Raw genomic sequence first — 20864 nt, forward strand, 5'->3', positions numbered from 1 at the left:
TCATGTCGAAGAGCAGCAGTTCTCTTCGGATTCTGTGGCGCGTTGCATCTTCGCACCGTATATAATGCACGCAGCGCAACGTTCGGTCTGCATGCCCGATGATTGCTCGTGTATTTTGCGTGTCATAATATTTGGGATTGTTGAATGGCTTTGCATCGCGCCGTACCCATCGTGCGGATGCACCGAGCTTAATATGCTCCTGAAGTTATTTTCAACGATAATATTAGTGTTTCTTAACCGAGTAGCTAGCCGATCGCGGATGCCCGAGTTACTCGAACTTAATGCGCATTCCTCCGTTGTGCGTATATATGCGTGTGTACGATATTAAAGGATATTTCAATAATCTTGAAATTTGCACTGTATCCCCCACAGTATTGGAACGATCGTGTTTGATGTGTTGGAAAAAGATACACGAGGAATTCCAAGAAGTCGGACTCACCGGGCACTTAAAGTTTCAGCTCTGTATAAGACGTACAGTAATATTTATTAATGCCTTAACCTTTCCGGCTAACTTCTTTTCAGTCTGAAACGAAATGCGACTTCGATTAGTTAAAAATTATGTGACAATGCATCCGATTCTCTTAACTCGTATCGAGTTGAACTCGCATTTTATTTCGGACGGAAAAGAAGTTAGTCGGAAAGGTTAAGACACTAATGAATATTACTTTAGGTACATACCTGTGTCGCATATTCGTTGGCACAACTCTCGCGCAATTTGATTGATACGAAAGCGAGCTTTCCAAAATTGACAAAATATAGATCAACGACTACTTATAATCGAAACTAGGTATAAAAGCTGCAGGTACTACAAGTTTTTGGAGTACAATTGTCATCGCCTCTATCAAAAGGTACGAGCCTTGTTTGAAAAGTTTCCGTACCGTCGCGTCGTTATAATTCTAAAAAGAAAACTGAAAAAAGTATAATTGGCAAACGACAAGTTCCGTCTCGTATAGTGAAATTGGCAAGGCTGTCTTCTTCGCCGCGGTCTTCGCGTGCCAGTGTCATAGGTGAATGGTTGGTCAGAGAGGAGAAGATCTGATTGGCAGAAGTGGATCAGGGGTAGAGTAGGCCCTTTAAAGGCATTTTGGATTTATAAATAGCGGTAGGTACGGGATAAGAAATGGCCGCCGGATGGACGAGGGCAAGATAGAGGATGTCGCCGGGGCTAGGGAAGATATATAAGGTCGAAGAAGTGCCCGGGCTGGAGTTGTCCGTTGGTAAAAAGCGAAACGGTCGATCGCTCATAAGAATCGGATGGATCGAGCCTCTCCTCCATTCAGCCCCGAGGTCGCAGTCACAGAGTATTTGCGATGATTTTTACGAAGGAAACGAGTCGGCCGTAGTCATCACCGTTTAGGGAATGTTGCGCCGATCGCTCGCGGTCGCTTCTTGCATTTTCCACAAACGTATTTAACAACAACGGTAAAGGTGTGCACGGATTGGCGAACACGCACGCAACACGCACGCGTATCGCGAACTGCGGCTAGCCGAGTGTCTCGTCGTCGCGGCGCGCGTGCCCACGCCAAAGTTGACCAGGTGGTATAACTCCATAGACATACCTGCTTTTCCGTACATAGATTGCTGCACGGTCCGGACTCGCGTTCGTATGGGTCGGTGTGTAGAGCCCGGTTTACTCGTTGCTCGGAACGCATTCCGCGAACGTTGATCAACCGGGCAAAAAGATAAATTATTTTTAATGAAGTGGAACGGTTAATGAATGCTGTACTACCGATATAGGAAGACTCTGCGACTTGACGTACTCGGCGTATTCCTCTTTTGTATTTCTCTCGAACTAACCAGCCTCGCCTCCTCTCCTTACCTTACCTCTCCTCTCCACTCCTCATATCTTCTTTCCTCACTTCACTTCACTCCGAATCGGTCCAACGAACACGCCACGTGCGCTCCAAAAATTTTACCTCAATCACAAAAACTTGACACCTTGAAATATTACGCTCCTTAAACGCGTTCGTGCCCAAAGAAATCCTTGGGACAACTCCGATTCTTTTCGGTACACTCTTTCTTCCTGCTATCATAATTGGTTGGCAGAACCATATTTCGAATTAAGGAGACGCTACGGTCTGGGTTTTTCATCAAAAATTATCGGAACACGCAGGTGTACGACCTGTCTTCGAGTCATGCTTTTAACAGGAGATCCATCTATCCTTCGGCAGAATTTTCGTTTCGCCGCTTTCAAGATTACAATCGAGTATATCGTACCAAATTAACTAATTGCCCATCGATTTGAAACGTTTCAAATGTTACAAAACACGTTGCACTCGTTCAAGGAGTGTTAAAATCACATAACTTACCGTTGACTCGAGGTGCTTTGGACCATCGGGTCAATGGGAATGTTCGACCGTGTCAAGAGTCAGTTTCATCGGCATACCGCACAACCCACTCGCAGTTTTGTAGCATCTCTTTACCAGACACCACACTCGAGATGTAGTGTGACATTGAAACTGCGTCGGGTATATTGATTCGATGTGATCCCCCGCTTGAGAGTCGGCCTCACAAGTGGACAACGTCCCGCCGATACACCTACCAACGCCACTTGTTAGCTGCTTTCAACGATGTCGTAGAAGACAAGTGTCGATGAGATCCTCGTGGAGAAGTGAAACGGCACAGTGTATCTACGGTCACATTTCTGTCGCCAGGATCGCGGGCAGAACGATTTTTCGGTTGACGTATAGTCGGATGGGGAATTAGACGAGCAGCTGTCGGTGAATGATGTGGTCTCAAAGGCCGCGGTCACCGTAGGCAATTATGAAACACCATTACGGTGCGGTACCGCAGCCGCGTTTCCTCTGGGGCATAAAATTCTCCCGTTGCAGATGGAGCTGGTGACGGAGACATTCCGCCTCCCAGCTAGGCTAGGTACAAAGCACGAAGTCGCACAGAGAGAAAGAGAGAGAGGGAGAGAGAGAGAGATAGATAGAGTAGTGTAAGTGTATTCGAACCGTGCACCTTGTTCCAACGAGTCCCCGCGGCTCCGGAGCTGGAGACGCGCCTAAACGAGCCGGCGGGCATTGGGGAAATAAGAAGGACCGTTTTTAAACCGGTTACTCGCGCTTCGGCGAACCCTTCAAAATATTGTCACGATGTCATACCTCTTATTATACCTACCTGCGTCGGATGCTACGCGCGATCGTCCCGCTTCAACGGTTTGCAGCTCTCATCCCTGCCCGCAGGACAAATCTGATGGGATAATCCCGCGGACCCGCCTCGTCCTCGAACAGGACATCCTCGACTGTCATCCAAATAGGTTACGTACCTCAGCCCTAAGTACACACGAATTGCAAACGACAATTTAGCCAACTCACAACTCCGCCGTAATTTTCGACCCGGAAAAACCTTTCGCATACATACAAACGGATACAGATTAAGTATACCTATAATTTCTGATCCTTGAATCGTCGCAGTGTGCGATTCCATGGACCGTGTCTCCTTACAATTTGCTACATTTTTTTTCCCATCGTCTCCAGGCCATCAATGTACGACAAAAGAAATATTTGTGGACAATTTCTAAAGCTTTTTAATAAATTTGTACCTACTTAATTTTTTGGCCCGTATTTCCGCGTTCTGTTTTCTATTATTTTCTATTTTCACGGTCCACCATGCATTCTCCGAGAATTGGAATTCAGCATATTTGACGATGCCCGTTGAGGTGAACAGACCTCAAAGTGAGGCACCGTTTGTTTGATGCATATTGCATCGGTGTTTGCGTATGCGGGTGAAATAATATTAGACAGAATCACAAACAGCCAATAAATGTTATTTCTCCCGATGCAAAGCCCTACCGCCAGCAATTTTTACACCAGCATCCGATCAATGGTGTTCGTCGATCTCTGTAATCTACAAGGTGAAATGCATCGAAAATTTTCGATGAAAATTCGAGTATTTCGAACGATAATGTAGAGCAGCAGCTTCCAGTCGCAGTGTTCGCCGGGTGTTGGAATCTAAATATTGTCAGGACTGCACATAATTCCTCAGGTGTAATTACGCGAATCGTTACAAGATAAGCGACAGGGCAAGCCGTCGCGTTGAATTAGAAGTTGGCTTCGCTGTTTACGCGACTAATCCGGTCGAGTCTGGCACAATGATCAGAAGAGATCTCGCGCATTCGCACGATAGTCGTTCAAATTCAATCGGCAAATAAATCCTCACGGGGTAAATATATGTGAGCAGGCCAGCCCGTAGCAGCGGCTACAAGGGGACGGAAGGTAAGTGTGCGGTACACGGTTAGGTCGGATATTTAAATAATATGTATATATTCGTTGTGAGCGTGAAACATTATCGTTCGACTCAAGCATCGCGGATAGAGAGAATCGTGTGAACGCTTATCTAGACACCGGTGCAATGCAGCACCACGACCACCACCACCACTACCAGCAACGGTACCCCACGGGGTATAACACCGGTGGCTACTAACATACTTCGGTATATCGGTGCTCGGGGATGAGGACGCTGGCAAAGGCGAGTGCCGAGAGGCCCACGTGGCATAGGTGTTAATACAGCGGTCGATCCGCGAACTCCGAGCCTTGCGGGGACAGGCAGGTAGCCGTTTCATGCAATATGCGCATGTTTAATCGACCGGAGGTCTGTATTCGCTCTCTTTACAAACCGCCGTCCGATCCGTTGTTACATACACTGTGCATTCTACACGCGTATAATAGAGATCCCTTTCCTTATTCACCCCCACCCTACACTCGGCACCGGATCCGGACGCGAAATCGCCGAAACGAACGGCGAGGAATGAAGGGGGTCAGGTGCGAGTGCGGAATCAAGGTGTAAGTACGGCAAGTCATCGTCTTCGTTGCTTTCATGTTTTCGTACCACCGTAAGAGAGTTATGGTGGTTTTGAAATCGAGCCAAATTGGCCGGTGTGAACAGTATGAGATAGTGTTAGATTGAGACCAATTCATAATCTACGGAAGTGAACACTGCATTCTTCTTACATTGTGCAGCTTGTAGTTGTTAGAGTTAATATTCGACGTGGTGTTCCGTTGCGGTAGACCGTAGTCTCTCTTACGATCCCTGGAAAACTTTATGATCCGATGGACACGTCACTGAACAGAATAGGTTTCCAATTGTCCTAAATTGGAAGAGAATATTCTAAAACTCTGCAAGACAAAGCGAATGAGAAGTTGCGAAAATGCTTTGACCAGAGTGCCACATTGGAGTCTTCACATATGATTGACACGGATCCGAGGATGCGGGATTGAGAGTTGAATTCTGATAGGGTGCAGCGGACTTTGGTAATCCGGTATATCTGCACGAAGGGCAATTTGCCGGGTGGTAGATTTCGGGGTGACGGAGGGCGAAACAAACAGCGAAATTAGAGAGGTGGACAGTGTGACGGTGCAGGCTGTGGAAGAGACTAAGAGTAGTTGTGGCGGTGGTTCATTGCCTGGTCCTGCACCGCCGACGAGAAGGGGCTTTTGCGTGGGTGTAGGGGTCAGCAGTGTTTGCACTGGGCGTGCATGTCCCATCCGGTTCTTCATGCAAACCTCCCATTTGCAACTACAATCATCTCTCTGGTACCCGTTGGCCTGCAGCGCGGGCAGCCTGCTCGTGTCCGGTATTGGTCCCTGCCTTATGCCCGCTGTATAAACTCACCGTGCATTTAAACCGACCCTTGGCGCAGTGCCTTTCCGCTGTGCACCTCTTGCCTCTGCTGCTTTGGCTGCAGTCGGAGCCTCCTCTGCACAACAGAGCCGCGGAGACAACGGCTGAAAGCGAGAATGGAGCGAGAGAGAAAGAGAGAGAGAGGAGAGAGATAGCAGAAGACGAATAGGTATAGGTGAAGCTATTCTGCCGGTCGAGCGGGCCGCGGGGATCTCTTTCAACTTCATCGGGTTAATACCTCGTCGATTGTCAGCCTGGTCCAAGACGCTCGATACCATGCAGAGCTTGCAACCAACTCCGCCTGCAGGATCTAACTAGTCTTCGTTCGCTTCTGCAGCTCAATCTTACCGATTGCGATCTCTCAGGCAATTATACACCGCGGAAAAATCTTCAATAGTTATTATCGAACGATTAAATTGATTATCGCTTTAAGCATCCTCCCCGGGAAACCGACTCCTCTCGATGTTGCGATTATGCAGTTTGTGGTCTTGGGAAACAGCCACCAATAGACTCAAGTTCATGGTATCATTTAGGGGATTATAAGGGTTCAAGATTTCATTCATGCGGGACTCCGGAACTTCTATTTCGAGTTTTGCCGAGGTAAACGAAGCTCGGAATAATCCTGATCATAGTCTCGTTTATGACTAGTGGTCAATCCGCATCATCGGTCACATTGACACAAGTTGAGAAAAGTAGTCACCGGCATATTCGGTACACCGTGATTTCTTTCGCGGGCGATTTTTAGTGCATGGCAAATTGTGTCAGCTGTCTTCACTGAACTTTACAGCGGTGAAGTGCCATTAGCTATTGGACCGGACTCCTAGCCTATATCGCGAAGTGAGTATACACACCCAAGCGCGTCGGTATATGTATAGCTGCGTGTATCCTCCCCTCGTAAAATGTCTGACAAACGAAAAATTGTAACAAAGCGTGGTCGTTCGAAAAGTGAGCTCCCGAATAGACGGCGGTCGGTAAAAATATCCCACTCCGCAAAGACGGAGGCAGTAATTTTTCCGGCGTCGTATAATATGACAGATGCAGGGACAGATAGGTGTTCGAATATCCGCGATCATACGTCGCGATAAGGCCGTAGCCAAATGGCCAGAGCATTTGTGGTATCGAATGTTCGGCAAAAGCTTGTTGAAAAAATACGTGCCGAGCCGCGTTGGAGGAGAGTCGGAGAGAGACGGACAGAGATGGAGAGAGAGGCGATCGGTAGTCGAATCAGCATAATATTTAAATGTATAAAATATCCAAGTAGCCGGTAGGCGCTCGGAGGCACCGCGTGCTGCAGCGGAGGCGCAGGATTTGCCGCGGCTTGGTGTTACCTGCTGACATATTTATCGGCACGGGTGCCACCTGCGGCCGGTCTCTCCTGCCCATTTGTATCTGCCCTTCCCGTCCTGCAGCCGGATACGAACGATTGTCTCCCCGCGTTCCGCGGATCCGGTCCAACGATCGATTCATCCCCTTGACGGGCCGCGGTCCGGAATCTGAGACCTCGTATAACGCTGCGGATCGTCCTCGGATGGTAATTGCGTCTCACCGGAGGATGATTCGAGCGGGGTGGGTATTCCCTCCCCCTCTCCTCACCCTCCTCCCCCATCCCAGATCAACATATCTGCAGGGGCTAAATTTCTCCGGAGGCGTGAAGCGGGGCGAAATTTTTGCGCTTCGCATTCGCGGACCCTTCGTGGGCCCGCCGCTTAAACCGAGGCAGCGGCGGCTGCATTCGGTAGCGCGGAAAAGGCGAAGAGAGGTTTCGCGTACCGCCGCCACGATGATATATATCTCGGTAGCTAAACGGCCCATTGTTCGAAGCAGCCCTCTGACGAATTTGTATATGTTTATAATGGCCGATGCCCGTTCTTATGCGCCGGAGCTGCTTGGTGAGAGCGTTCCTGGCTCTCCTCTCCCCTTACCTCCCCTCTCCCTCCGGCCATCTCCCTTTCTCTCTCTCTCTCTCTCTCTCTCTCACTCTCCGCGGGCGCATACAGAGCCACGCACAGCCTTCCTCCGGGTTCCTCGGGCTCGTCGTCGGCGAAGATTCCGCGGAATGCCGCCGCTCCGTCCCTCCGCGAGGACACCTCTCTCCCCCAAGCTATCCGCGGTACCACCTATTATTTTTAATGTCTCGGCGTATTTCATGCGGATTGCCCCGCGCGGGGTGATGCGCCCAAGCAGGCGAGGGCGGCGGCCCTCCGATTCCGGGAGGCGAGGTGAGGCGAGGGGATAAATAAAATGGAGGAGGGAATGTCGGGTGTCGAAGCTCTGGCGAATTTACGATTCGCTTTGTAATACCGCCTTCCTCAATTCACCAATATACCTGCCTGCCTGACTCCCTGCCCCTCCCTGCCTCTTCGCCCGGCTTGCCCCCGCCTTTGCTCCACTCCCGGCAACTCCCGCGGCTCTTTTCCCTCGCCAAACATTGCGGCCGCAGGAAATTCGGCACTGCGACCCGCGGAGAGGATCGGCTTCGAACTCCAAAACCAGGCTATTTTCATCGGGATTTTTATGAATATTTATAAAGGCGAATTGTGAGGGGCTGGAAGAAAAATAAGGGGCTTGTTCTACTCGAGGTGGATGTCCCAATTCGCTATCACTTTTAAGGGTACTTTTACAAGCTTGTACATGAATCCGTGGTCGATTCTAGGAAATATTGTAAAATATGGAATTTTTAAACAGTGTCCAAATAAAGCGTAATATACAAATGCCCTGATTCCTTATCAATCGAATTGAGTGATGCTAAATTTCTTCGACGTAATGAACTAATGTTAACCAGAAGTTCTTGCGTTCAAGAAATGTTTTGCCTTGGTAAGCTGTTACAGTTTATTCTGATCGTTTCATGATCACTCTGCAGCCAAATTTTTCTCCGTTACCAGAGGACAGCGTTTGCCGTACTCAGTTATTTTTTCCTGTCTCCACAAAAACCCCCTCGATTGATTAATTCCGTGAAAATTTCGGGCTTAAAGCGATGCAGGCGAATCAGGGCTGAAAGGTAAGACAGAGAGAGAGAGAGAGAGAGAGAAAGAGAAAGCGTGAGTGCGTGCGTGCGGGCTCGAGGCGTTTCGATGCAAATTGAGCCCTTAGCAATTATGGTTGGCGGTATTTTCACCGACTATTACGACGTGTACCTGCCGCACGTTAACCTGCAGCACTGCGGAGTTGCCACCTGCAGCGCGCCTCCTAGTTTCGACCATAAATGGAACTGGAGCACGCGCTTCGTGACGGCAATTTATTTATTACAAAATCATTCCTGAGAGTCCTCGTTTTAAAGATTTCTATATTCAGAAACACCGAGTGTCACCTGCAGCACCGTGCAGCTTTATATACCGCACGTAAAGAAAATACCTCGGGATTCAGTCATTCGGCGCTAATCGCCCCGGCTTTACGTCTGCAAGCCAAACGAAAACCAGTTTATCAGCTTTGGATCAGCGCAATTAATTCCGCCGCATATGCTCCTCCAATCTGCACAGTCGAGGTAAAATTAGCAAAAATCGCGTCTCGGCGAGGCCGCTTTCATTTTTTAAATTGCACGTCACCCGCGCCTAGACTCGCTTCGCGAACGCACACGTCCCCAGATGAATGAATTATAATAAAGCAGTTGCGACGGCCTCCGGCAGTCCTCCGCACTGTCTGCCGGATCGTTTTGTTGTCTCGAGAGGCCTCATTAGCCCCCGCCGTCTGCACTGCAATTATATAATAAGTCGATAATAATTGCACCGCTACATCGGCCCTCCGAGAGGATGAGCGAATCAAGGGCTGGCTTCCCTCTTGTGTCGTCAACGGTCCTCGAGTGCCACATTCATCAAGGGTACGAACCGGCAGGGATCCACCTAATGCGACGGACAGTCGAGCTGCTTATCTTTTCCACATTTTACGCCCATCTCAACGAGCACCGGTTTTGTCGAAGGTAACCGCTGATCGACTGTCAAACTTCCCCTAATTGTGATCTTAGGCTTAGACGTACGTTATACTCCAGGAATGTGTTATTTTGCATAGAAATTTTACCACAAAGTAATATTGCCAAGAAAGATCTTGGAAGTTCAGGTCACGAATAAAACGGAGCAATTCTTTCCAACGTTTCGGCCACAGGTATGAACCCTCCTCAGGGAACAATTTATTTCCGAACAAACAGGGGATCGATTTTTCATCAAGTTCATGTTGTAACAGCCAGCATATAATCTAGAAACATGTTTTGAAGAAAGAAGAAAGATCTTGTGATCCATTTCAATAATCTGTTACAAATGACTTGGCTTTTACACATATATATGGTTCACTTTCTTCTTTTTCAAAAAATGTTTCTGAATTATATGCTGATCGTTGCAACATGAACTCGATGAAAAAAATGTTGTCTTAGGCTTGGTCAGAACTAAATTGTTCCTTGAGGAGGGCTCATACCTGCGTCCGAAACGTTGGAAAGAATTATTGCGTTTTATTCGTGAACTGCATGTCCAAGATTCTTGTTCACAATTAAAGTTCGAGGTCAAGACTCCTGTCATCGCAATGAAATATTGGTTCCGTCGAATACATCCTCGTTGAAAACGTTGTTTACGAGCAACAACTGAACGGGGTTCAAAGTTCGTGGCTAACTGCGTCTAACAAGAAAAAAAAGACGAAGAAGAACATTGAACTTTCCTCGGGATCTCTTTGTGTATCGAAGTTTCGCTGTAATATATATTTTGATTTGAATTAAAAATTTGGTAGACTACGTTGGAATACATTCCGTATAAAGTTTCACTCTTCGTGATACTTTTCTTGGCCAACATAGTGTCAGCGGAATAGATTATGCGGGAGGACTAGAAAACAGATATATCTCTGACGAATCAGCTAAGAATTCGGGTTCCAATATTTCAGCTGTTATTACAAGACGGGCTTACTTCATTTTTCAAAATCATTTGAAAAAACTTTACAACTAACATAGAGTCGATTCATATTTGACTTATCGATGACAGAAGATGAAATCAAATAATCAGAGGCTGATAAAAAAGACATATTTATATGACGTTGACCAGACTTTCACGATTATCTGCCAAGTTGTCAAATTACTGAATTTTTCTCAGTGTGAAGAGATCGCGTACCATTGTCATTCCCCCGAAAGACCACCACGGTATGTCCCGATCATCTCGATGTCCTACCAGAGCATAAATCTAGCGAACTTACCCGATTCAAAACGATGGCACGGCAGAGGTATCCGTGTGCCGTTCGAGCTTGACGATTGTGTGAGTTACGATCAGGCGCAATGTATAGCCTCGTGCAACACGACGGCCACAGCGGCACGGGTGACCTGCCGGTTATGTAACGACACGTATCACTTCTGCTGCTTCTGCACGCAGTCAGTAATTCTGTTGATCGGTGCGGCCGTGCGCTGCAGGACGCTGGTCCAGTCAGCCAAGCATATGGGATCCCAGCAGCGGTAGCAGCTTGCAGCTCGTATAAGCAATTTACTCTCGTGTTCGGACTCGCGCTTCGCTGAGTCAGGTTAGCTCGAACCTGTGCAGCCTGCGGTTGATTCCAGCTCTAGTCCTGCAGCCCAGAGTAACGCACTCTCTGGGTATGGATCGAGAGCGATTATCGCGGATGGAGAGCCGGCTGCCGATGTACTCTGAAGAAATTTCCAGATCCAGAAAAACGAATACCGGACTCACGATCGAATGTTTCCCTAAAACTTGGCGTGCAACGCGATCGTACTCCGAGGAACGGGTTCAAGCGAGAGCTTTCGGGCAAACTGAATATGTACACGTCGGTATAATGCGCGATCTGAATTTAAACCCAACGACAATGACCGACTGTTATTCGTTGAAAAAAATTAATTCTGGCACATCGGAGCGCTCCTCGTGTCTGACGTTCTGTGACCATTGACCGGGTTTGATGTAGCCTCGTTTAATACAGCCTGACCTATTCCCTATGAATTATGTAAGCGGAGAAGCCGCGTAGCATTGAGAGATTAATAGATGCTATAAGTCGCAGAAGCGATCATCATAAATATTCAATATTAATATCGATGGTGGAGAATTAACATAAAGCGCCGCTCTTATGCCAACCCGTTGACTTCCAAGTATAATACTTGTACCTCGATATATACACTCGCTTACTTAACACGTAGAATAATCTACGCGCTGGATAGCCGCAGGGCCGTTTAAACCGATCTCAAAACGTGGGATCGTAGCAGTCTGTGAAAATAATTCTGAAATAATTAAATAATACGAATTCACTGTATTTCACAAAGCATAATAGAAATATTTTACGATTTCCGCAAAAATGTTTGAAAGAAGGGATTTTTGAAAAGATTGTAACTAAAAAGTGTTGATTTTTGATAAAGTTTCGCGGGAGGGGAGAATGGGAGGAATTATAGAAATAAAACCTCTGATTCAAAAATCGTTTCAATGATTCATCTATTGATCGGTGAAAGAGGACGCAACGAAGGTTAATTCCGTTGATACGGCACTGTGAATCATAGGTATGTGCCCAAGCGGCGTATCGAAACAGACATAGAGCCATTTATATTAATTTTCCGTGTCGGTCGAAGCCCGAAGCGGCGTGTGGGGCTCGGTGCGATCGCAAATCAATTGTCATCACGCAAAGGCAACGTATGCGATCGATAAACTTGTGTCGGCACATTTGTATAGACCGGTGGATATTTCCACTTTCATATTCATTCCTCACGTGTTACATTCAACCGACTATGCATGGTGCAAGCGAAGTCGTATAGAATTTCCTTCCACTTCGTTACGTGCATGTCTTCGGCATATTCTTTGGTCGGGGTTTCGTCATATTGCGCAATACCGGGAATCCGGATTTTCGAAGAACTTCATAGTTGATAATAATTATGAGTAGTTTTAGAAAAAGAACAGAAATTCGGAATATTTAAGGGCACTCTTCGGAAGATAAAAGGAAAAAAAAATTTAATCACCATACTGAATATTTAATTATTCGATGTCTGGCGTCGGATATTCTTAATTAGTGTTGGGCTTTCATGTTTCTTCCATATTGATGCCCAGCTATTATTCGAATATTAAAGATTACTAATTCGGATTTCATAATGCCGTATGACAATTAAAAATTTTTTCATAATTAGTTAGTTTTTACATGCAGCCTGCGTGTTCAAATTTCAAGTTAATTTTAACCCCCAAAAAGTTGAAGACTAGAACGTTTCGTTCGCTTAATAATTGGTATCATTTTTTTTCGAATAGGAGATTACAAAAATTGATCAATTAAAATTTTGTAGATACTATAAATGACACGAACTCCATGAATTTTCGGAAATTTTTGTTCATTTGCGGGTTTGACGCGATATACGTGACACGAAGGAACAACTCGTTTTACGTGAGACCGTATGTTTCGTTTTATTCTTCATCCAGAGAACGAGTCAACAGTTGCGTATGAAAAACAGCTAAAAAATGTGATAAAAATTCGCTGTCAATATTATTTCAAGTCTTCTTGTAACTCGCTTTTTGACTTAATTTTTGTATTCATTGCGCCTTAAGAATTTTTGTCACGTCAAATTTACACGTTTCCACCGAATAATCCATCCAATTGTAAGCTATCGGCACGATGCGTCTGATTTTTCGTAGAACAGAATTCGAGCGGGTTCAATAATTTGTGACACAGTTTGCAATCAAGGGAAGAATAATTGATTTGCGTATTTTCTGTGCGGCTGAACGTCGCCGAAAGAGATCGAGGAGAGTAGGCAGAGGCGTGAGAGCATATAATGCTGTGTCTTTGAGCCCGTTTGGTCCCCCATTATTCCCTGGGGTACGGTTTTCTGATAATTAACCGTGGCTTATGGCGACACAGCAGGGTGGAGTTGTGTAACCTTATAGGTTAATAACTCCGGTGCAGCGGTGAATATGATATTATTACGAGGGTCGTAGGTCGGCGTAGTTTTAGGGGCTTGTCGGCGAACTCTACACCGGGTGATTAGCCCAGCGCTCTGGTAGGTAGTTCCGTTTATGGAAAAGCGCCTTGACAGCTTATGCCTCGGATTATTCGAAGAGGGGACGCTGACGAGCAAAATATATAAAATTTATCGATCATTCATCCCATTCTTTGCCACCTAATCTAAGCCTTCTCCGAGGCAAGGGGTGTCGATGTATGAAAAATTTGTTTTAAATTTAATTCTGGAGAGCAATTTCGTGAGTATAAATTTCGAATATGTTTTTCCGAACGACTTTTTAATTATTATCGGAGATTACCAGAAGTTATTATTATTTCGGCAATTCCATTCACTTGATTCATTTAACCGAGCCACATTTTATGCGGCTGAAATTGGATTGATTTCAATATTGTAAATTTATTTTAAAGCATTCGCAGTTTGATTGGATCAAAAGTTTTGTTTAACCAACAAAACATTTAATCAAACAATTAAAACCTGTTAAGTTAAGTAGATGAACATTTGTTTAATATTTAAAAAAACTGTAGAATATATGCTTGTTAGATAAAAATAAGTTCTTCAAACAGTCCTTTAGTTTATAGTGATTTTGTTAGTCAAAGGTAAAATTTTACTAAATCCAATTGAAAATGTACCGATTGGATTGAATTTTCCAAGCTCAAGTAAACCTCGTTCCAATAAAGTATCACAATAAATTGAATCGAGATAACGGGATCAAAGAAATGTGGTAAAAAATGCAACGACTTAAGCAAACAGATCTTACTTTACAATAAAAAGAAAACGTAGTATCGACATCTGTGACTACACTAAACAGTTACACGTATCAGATTTTCGTACAATTCCAACAGCTCGTATCACTATAATTTCCTGGCAAATGCAACTAAGAAAATCTTTCTCAGTGTAGCTTTGATCGATTCCCGTTTCTGCGGAGTGGTCAATATTTTTATAGCCGAGGCCGATCGAGATTAGTCGTTCGGCCCGAGAAGGTATACCCATAACTAACCGTGACCGGGGGTCGTGGGGCCGATCTGGTGGGACCCAGAGGACGCGTAAACCGCGTCGTCGCGTCCCTGATCGGGGAAGGTGGTGGGCACGTTGTATCGGTTCTGCAAGATCGGAATAGCGAAAGCGTTATTGGACGAGTGACAGTAATAAAGTTAACCACCCCTGCGCACCGCGTTTTCGACCGAGAATAGAGGCTGGGGAAATTTGACTGCTTCAGTTTTACTCGCATGCACACGAGTATTCGAGCATACAAACCCACGTCCGCAAATACGGTCTAGATGTAAACTACCCTCTAAAATCGAACCCGCACCGTATCAGCATTTTCTGCAAACTTCATCCCGTACCAAGACCGACTTCTTTCATAACACGTTGGACGCTTCGATCTCGATCAAGAAACGATCGTCACGTTCGATCTCATCTCTACGAAATTGAAAACACTTTGATTCGGAAAAACTTGATATTTCGAAAGAATCTAGAGAATAAACCGTTCTATCAAACTCTTGGCAATAAAATTGAACGAGTGGCGTGCGAAATTCGAAATACGTTCTAGGAATTGAATCATTGTCTGGGAATCTTTGTAACGTGATTTCGGATTACTTGGATCTGTATTGGAAATTGTCCTCGTGACGTCAGACCCTGGTTGTCGGTGCCATTTTATCACCACATAACCTAAGTTTTCTAATTTTAATGGAGGCAAATCGTAATTCTTGGGTACTCAAATTGTCAGGCTGATTGCATTAGTTTGATTTTATTCCACCAGATAACGCGTTGCAAAGTCACAATCCCAATAGTAAAGTATCTCTAAATTTATGAACACAACGTGAGTCATATCTGGTAATTTCAAGAGTAAATGCCACTGCAGAATCGGTGATTTTCACGAACGTAACGCACACATCACGAGTTGACGGTGTAGTGCACATTTCGTTACACGTACTTGACGTACTGTACCACAGCGTATGCGAACCGTGGAGGCTAATAAGCCGGAGGATTGGCAGACTGAATATTTCACTCTGCCTCACTCGTTCCGCAATGTATCGGCGCAGTTATTACCGATACAAAATTATCCGATATCGGAAATTTTCCTTTGTTAGAACGTCGGTATGCACATGCATCATGCCCCACCGTTACTCCCGGCGCAGACATGCCGATCGATTATTTCCATCCACTGACATATCCGCTACGTTCATCCCTGCGGTAGGAATGTCACAGCCTGCAGGGCTCGACGAAAAATGTCGTACCCACCGTTAAAAATACGACGACGATTATAAAAGTCCAGATATTATTCCCGTGAAAAATTCGACCACAACACCGGCGAGTTATTTAAGCAAGGAGACTTTTCATTGGATGTTCAGCGTTCGCCGAGGACGAACGCAGTTCCGCTACTCGCGGGTCCTCCACCTCCTACGGCGGTATCTTTGCATAAATACAAGATCCACGGGTCTATCTGATCGGAAGAGCTACTCGTTATGGCCGGTGAGGTTGGATCAGTGTCTATCTCGCCGAGGAGCCGGAGAATTCAAGCTCTTGAGCTATCTCATATTCCTGAAAATACAGCCTCCTAAAGATTTGCACCAAGCGAGGGTTGCCTCCGTATCCGCATGCGGCAGAATCGCGTTGCATAAACATTAACCCGGGGGATCTCCGATCTCGGTAGCGGCTCGTCATAGCGAGTTTCCGCGCTTCTTCGCCCACGCGGCACTTGCTACCGTGCCGCAAGATCAGTCCGGACGTTTTTTTCCCCGCGTTCCTTTTGTCTTGCATATAATATGCGAAGTCCGCGTTCCTCGGAACAGCCGGCATAACGCGGGTTCTTCCGATACGCGTGCGGTGATTTAAAGAGGAATGAATACGACGGGGGCAGAGGTCGGGGGTCAGTCGGATTCGCACAATGCGAAAGCTGCCAATCCCGATGCTCACGTTTCTAACAACACTCGCCCAATTTCACTCAAACAGAAGCCGATTAATTCTCGGCGTCCAATTTAATCCGCTATCCGACAGGGGGCGAGGGCGTCCCGACGCCCCGACGTCGCTGATGCGCTCCGGCTCCGGTTCTCCATACAGGCGTCCTCGTCATCCATTATACATATTTTAAACTGTCAATCTTTTCATCGGTAAAGGCACTGCAGCGAATGGCTCGATGGATTAGGCCGATGGGGGTCGGGTCAGGTTGTCCCGACTAACAATGCGCCCCTTACAAAAGACGCACTACTACTCGACCCGTACTCGATTATTTTTCCTACATCCTGCACTGCGCCGTCTTTATGCCAACGCGAGTTCGCGCTTTAATATTCTCCGGCAATTCAAACCCCCCTTTCGTTCCGATTGGATTTCTTAATTGCAACCCTCTAACCGCCGTGATGTATTGAAAATCAAGCAACAATCAATCGTCCATTCCCTTCGAACGATGAATACGGGTATGCGTACAAATTGTTCCGCAGTAAAGTCTACATCAATTATTGTGATGAAGACAGTGCTGATCGATTCCACAGCTATCCATATTGTTGAATTTATCAAATGCATGAGTTAAAAATGAACTGTTGAAGTGCCATTAGTTGCTCTACTCGTACGAATGAAAGGAAATGGATAGTTTCCAGTGCCTGTACGGATAGTGCAAAAACAATCCACGTGACTCGATTGTCAGCTTGATGAACAGTTTTATACTCGGTAGAAAAAATGGTAAAAGAAAAAACAGCTGAATTCTGAATATTTTATGAGTTCGAGTAGTTGTTATCGTATCAGGGCACATGTCGGATCACAGAATTCGAGTAATGTTCGTTTGACATTCGAATATTTCTCCAGATAACGGCGATGATTATTTGTGTCAGAGGTTATTTGTGTCCGAAGCGTAGACACAGTCCAGGGTAAATACGGAGCGCAAACTCGACGGAATTATTGAACGTAAACATATATCGAGCAATCGTAATATATAATTATCACACTAACCGAGCGCGTGCTAGACATATTTTTCACCGCATTGTTCAACATGTCCGGAAGGAATCGTGCAACGTCTAATTGCACCTTCCGGCAAAACGGATTTGGGAAAACTGCACCCTGAAACCGTGGCTGCAGTAATGAGGAGGTGGGTATCATTGTGCCGGGAGAGAAATCTCTAGGGTAATCAGGACGGGGGTGGTCAGCTGATTTGAGGACTCCACGATCAGCTGTCCATCTCCGACCGTCAGCTGTTCAGGGTTAGCACGGAAACCGGACGAGTCGAGGCCAGTCGAACCCGGGGATCGCCCCTGGCGAGATCTCGCCCCTTGGCGAAGCTGCGGGACGCGATGAGCAGCCACCCTGATCTTCCTTTCGTTATCTTCCGCGAAGGCCTTCGAGATCAACCCTAACACGCTGTGAGTCAATCGCTGGTCGTCGCCCACCGGAACAATGCGGCAGAGAGCAAAACACGGAGGGAGAAGAAGATCTGCGACCGGTGAGTCCAGATCCAGAGTTAACGCATTTTCTTGCCTCGATACAGACCGTAGGTACAGAGTTATTTAGGAACGTCAGATGATCTAGAGCTATGTGGATGTTGCCGTAAGCTTTATGCCGTGGCACATTGTTTGAGCAAATATTGAACTTGATATATATTATCGCTGGGTTTTAGACTTTGCGATGCCAACTATCGCGTCAATAATAACTCAAGATAGCATTGTGGACTTATTATTCGATATATCGATGTCCGTCACCGTCGTCCGTCGATCACTCATCCGACCGATGGTGCGTTTGTGTAATTAAAGTCTGGATCGGTTACGAAGAATCGTTGCGAAAGTGAAGTTCGCCGCATGAAAAGGGAAGGTCGTACACGTAGTTGGCGTTTAACGAATTCATACAACGATCAGAGAAAAACAATTCCTGCACGTCAAGCTGCAAGCAATTACCGGTGAAGCGTGAGGTCCATGCCTTTCCCACCCTCCTCGAGGCGAATGATCACGCGTTTCTGCGCGTGGCTAGATTCGTTCCTTTTTTTCTTTTCCTTTGTTTTCAACTCGTTTCTTCAATTCTTCGTTCGCACGCATCTGAACTCAGCGTAGGGCGAAGGGTGAAGGGCGGAGGGATGTAAGATGCCGCGAAAGCGTCGTGATCGTGGCGAAGATGAGGAGAAGAAGACAAAAGGTGCACGGCGACAAATGAGAGAAAAAGTTTAGTATGCAAAGTGAGTTTTGCGAGATAGCGAAGTTTGCCGGGGGTCGTTGTCCATGGATGAATCCCGCTCCTTGAGTCGTCGCAACCTTGCGGAGAGCCGCCTCGCTAGTAAGTCTCGTAGATAGCGCGACTTCTGCCTCGGCACTCGCGGTGAGTTGTGTAACGCGAGACTCTCGCCGCAACGATCTGCTCCTGCTAATGCGAGTGTTTATGGAGCCAGACGATGGCTATTTAAGAAGTTTTGTAACGACCGGTCGGACAGAGCCAGAGTCCAGACGATGATCCGTGCCGCATCTAGATCCCCGAGTGTCCTGGCGCACGCGTGCCGCGTGCCTCGCCTTGTAGGTGCTCAGGATTCTCTCACAGGCTTTGCGCACCTTATACCCGGCTAAGTACTCACCGTTCTCCATATCACGTCTTCCTGGTTCTCGTTCTCTCCCTCGTCATCTCCTCCGCACCGTCGTTCCAACTCTCTCACGAGATTTGCTCGCGCTTCGCGTACTGCATTTATGCAAAGGCGCCTCCCGATGCGCTTCTTATTTACCTGTTGACGGTCTTGCCCATTCTTCTCTCTCTCTCTCGTTTTTTTACCCCTCTTTTCTCGCTAAATTCCAGTCCCTCTTCTTCCCCGATTTTTATACACCCAGCAGCCTGCCCACCTCACAGCCCTCACATATCTCTGACACTCGGATGCTTGCACGAGTTTCACCGGACAACGACTCTCCACGGTCTCTTTCGTTCCTCGTAGAGAGTATCGCGACACTTCGCTTTCCCGGTAAGGTTGGTGAGTCAGTGATCCACCTCCTGTGATATTGACAACTGAAATCGAGGGAAGGTCAGCACCTGATAAGAGCACCGACTGTCATCAAACGCGAAGAACCTTGTCCACGCGGATTAGGCAGACGCGTTGTTTTCAGAGAATGAGCTACGGCGCCAACCTAGAAAGGAAAATATTTCCTCGAGCATTAGTTCGAGTCCTGAATCTGTCGAGGGATGGGCCCGTTGGAAGAACAAACTTTGAGGTATAGGTTCGATTGTTATTCCAGCGGTGAGTGCAAGCAGGCAGGCAGGCAGGGTTTCTTTAATTCTTTCACACTCGGCCCTTTTCTCACAACGGGCATCGATAAGGGGAAACGGCCGGGATTGGATCGGACGGTGAAGAATCCTCAGCCGGTGAGCGTCTCGCTCTTGGTCATTGATAGATTCCCCGGACATGTGCATCAATAATTCATTCTTCGTCATCTCCGTCCGAACAACGGCACAGAGCTACTGATATTCATATCTCGAGATCGACTTCCAACTAAAAGTCTCGCCGGTCAGCGTCTCTCCTGCCATGCTCGCGACCATCACCACCACCCATTTGAATCTCTGCAGCAACCCGCTGCTGCCACCGCAGCGGCACTTCGCTTATTTGCATATAAAGGCATTCCTCGGGATGGCAGGCAGGCCATCCTCTCCGTCCATTCGCATATAACTGTAAGTTCCCGGTGACAGGATCTGCCAGCAATCTCCTCGCATGATTTGCTGCCCGCTAGTCTAAGCCTCCTTCAACTTGATCCGATCCCCGCGTCCTAGAGCCGAGCGCGTGGGATAGAGAAAAATATAAATAAATAACCGTCTAACAACTGTCGTGGAACACGTTAAACGGTCCGTATATCATTGATCGTTTGACGTCGCGTCTCGCTCGGCGAACGGGCACGGCTTATAACAGGAAGATATCATCGACGTTATTAAATATCAATTGAACGTTTATGCAGATAGGCCGATAACGTCTCAACTTATGAGCGCAAGATCCACGCTCCGAGATACCGCGATATAAGAAGGTATAATAATATTCTCCCTCGTTCCATTCCCGCGTTTATGCACACCGTGCGCGGCGGGAGAATATGACCTTTGAAAAGCCGTAAATCAAGTCCTGCCTGATTGGAAGTGTAAGTTGCAGGTATATTGCAGATTTATGGGGGAGTCTTTGTCAGCCAGCATCGCCGCTCCGCCGCCGCAACGGCAGCCTTGCGACGACCGAACCTCCGCTGCCACCTTCCACGCCTGTGCAACGTACTTACGTATAACGTAGGTGTCCGGATAGCAGACATTGTTTCGCAACGGGCAGCGCCAGCGTCACGCGTCGCGTACGCCGCACTTGTTCCTCATTTTTCTCTCTCTTCCCTTTTCGATCATCGTCATCGAATCGCCAGGTTTA

This window comes from Neodiprion pinetum, chromosome 2, assembly GCF_021155775.2.
Source record: "Neodiprion pinetum isolate iyNeoPine1 chromosome 2, iyNeoPine1.2, whole genome shotgun sequence".
Lineage (NCBI taxonomy): Eukaryota > Metazoa > Arthropoda > Insecta > Hymenoptera > Diprionidae > Neodiprion > Neodiprion pinetum.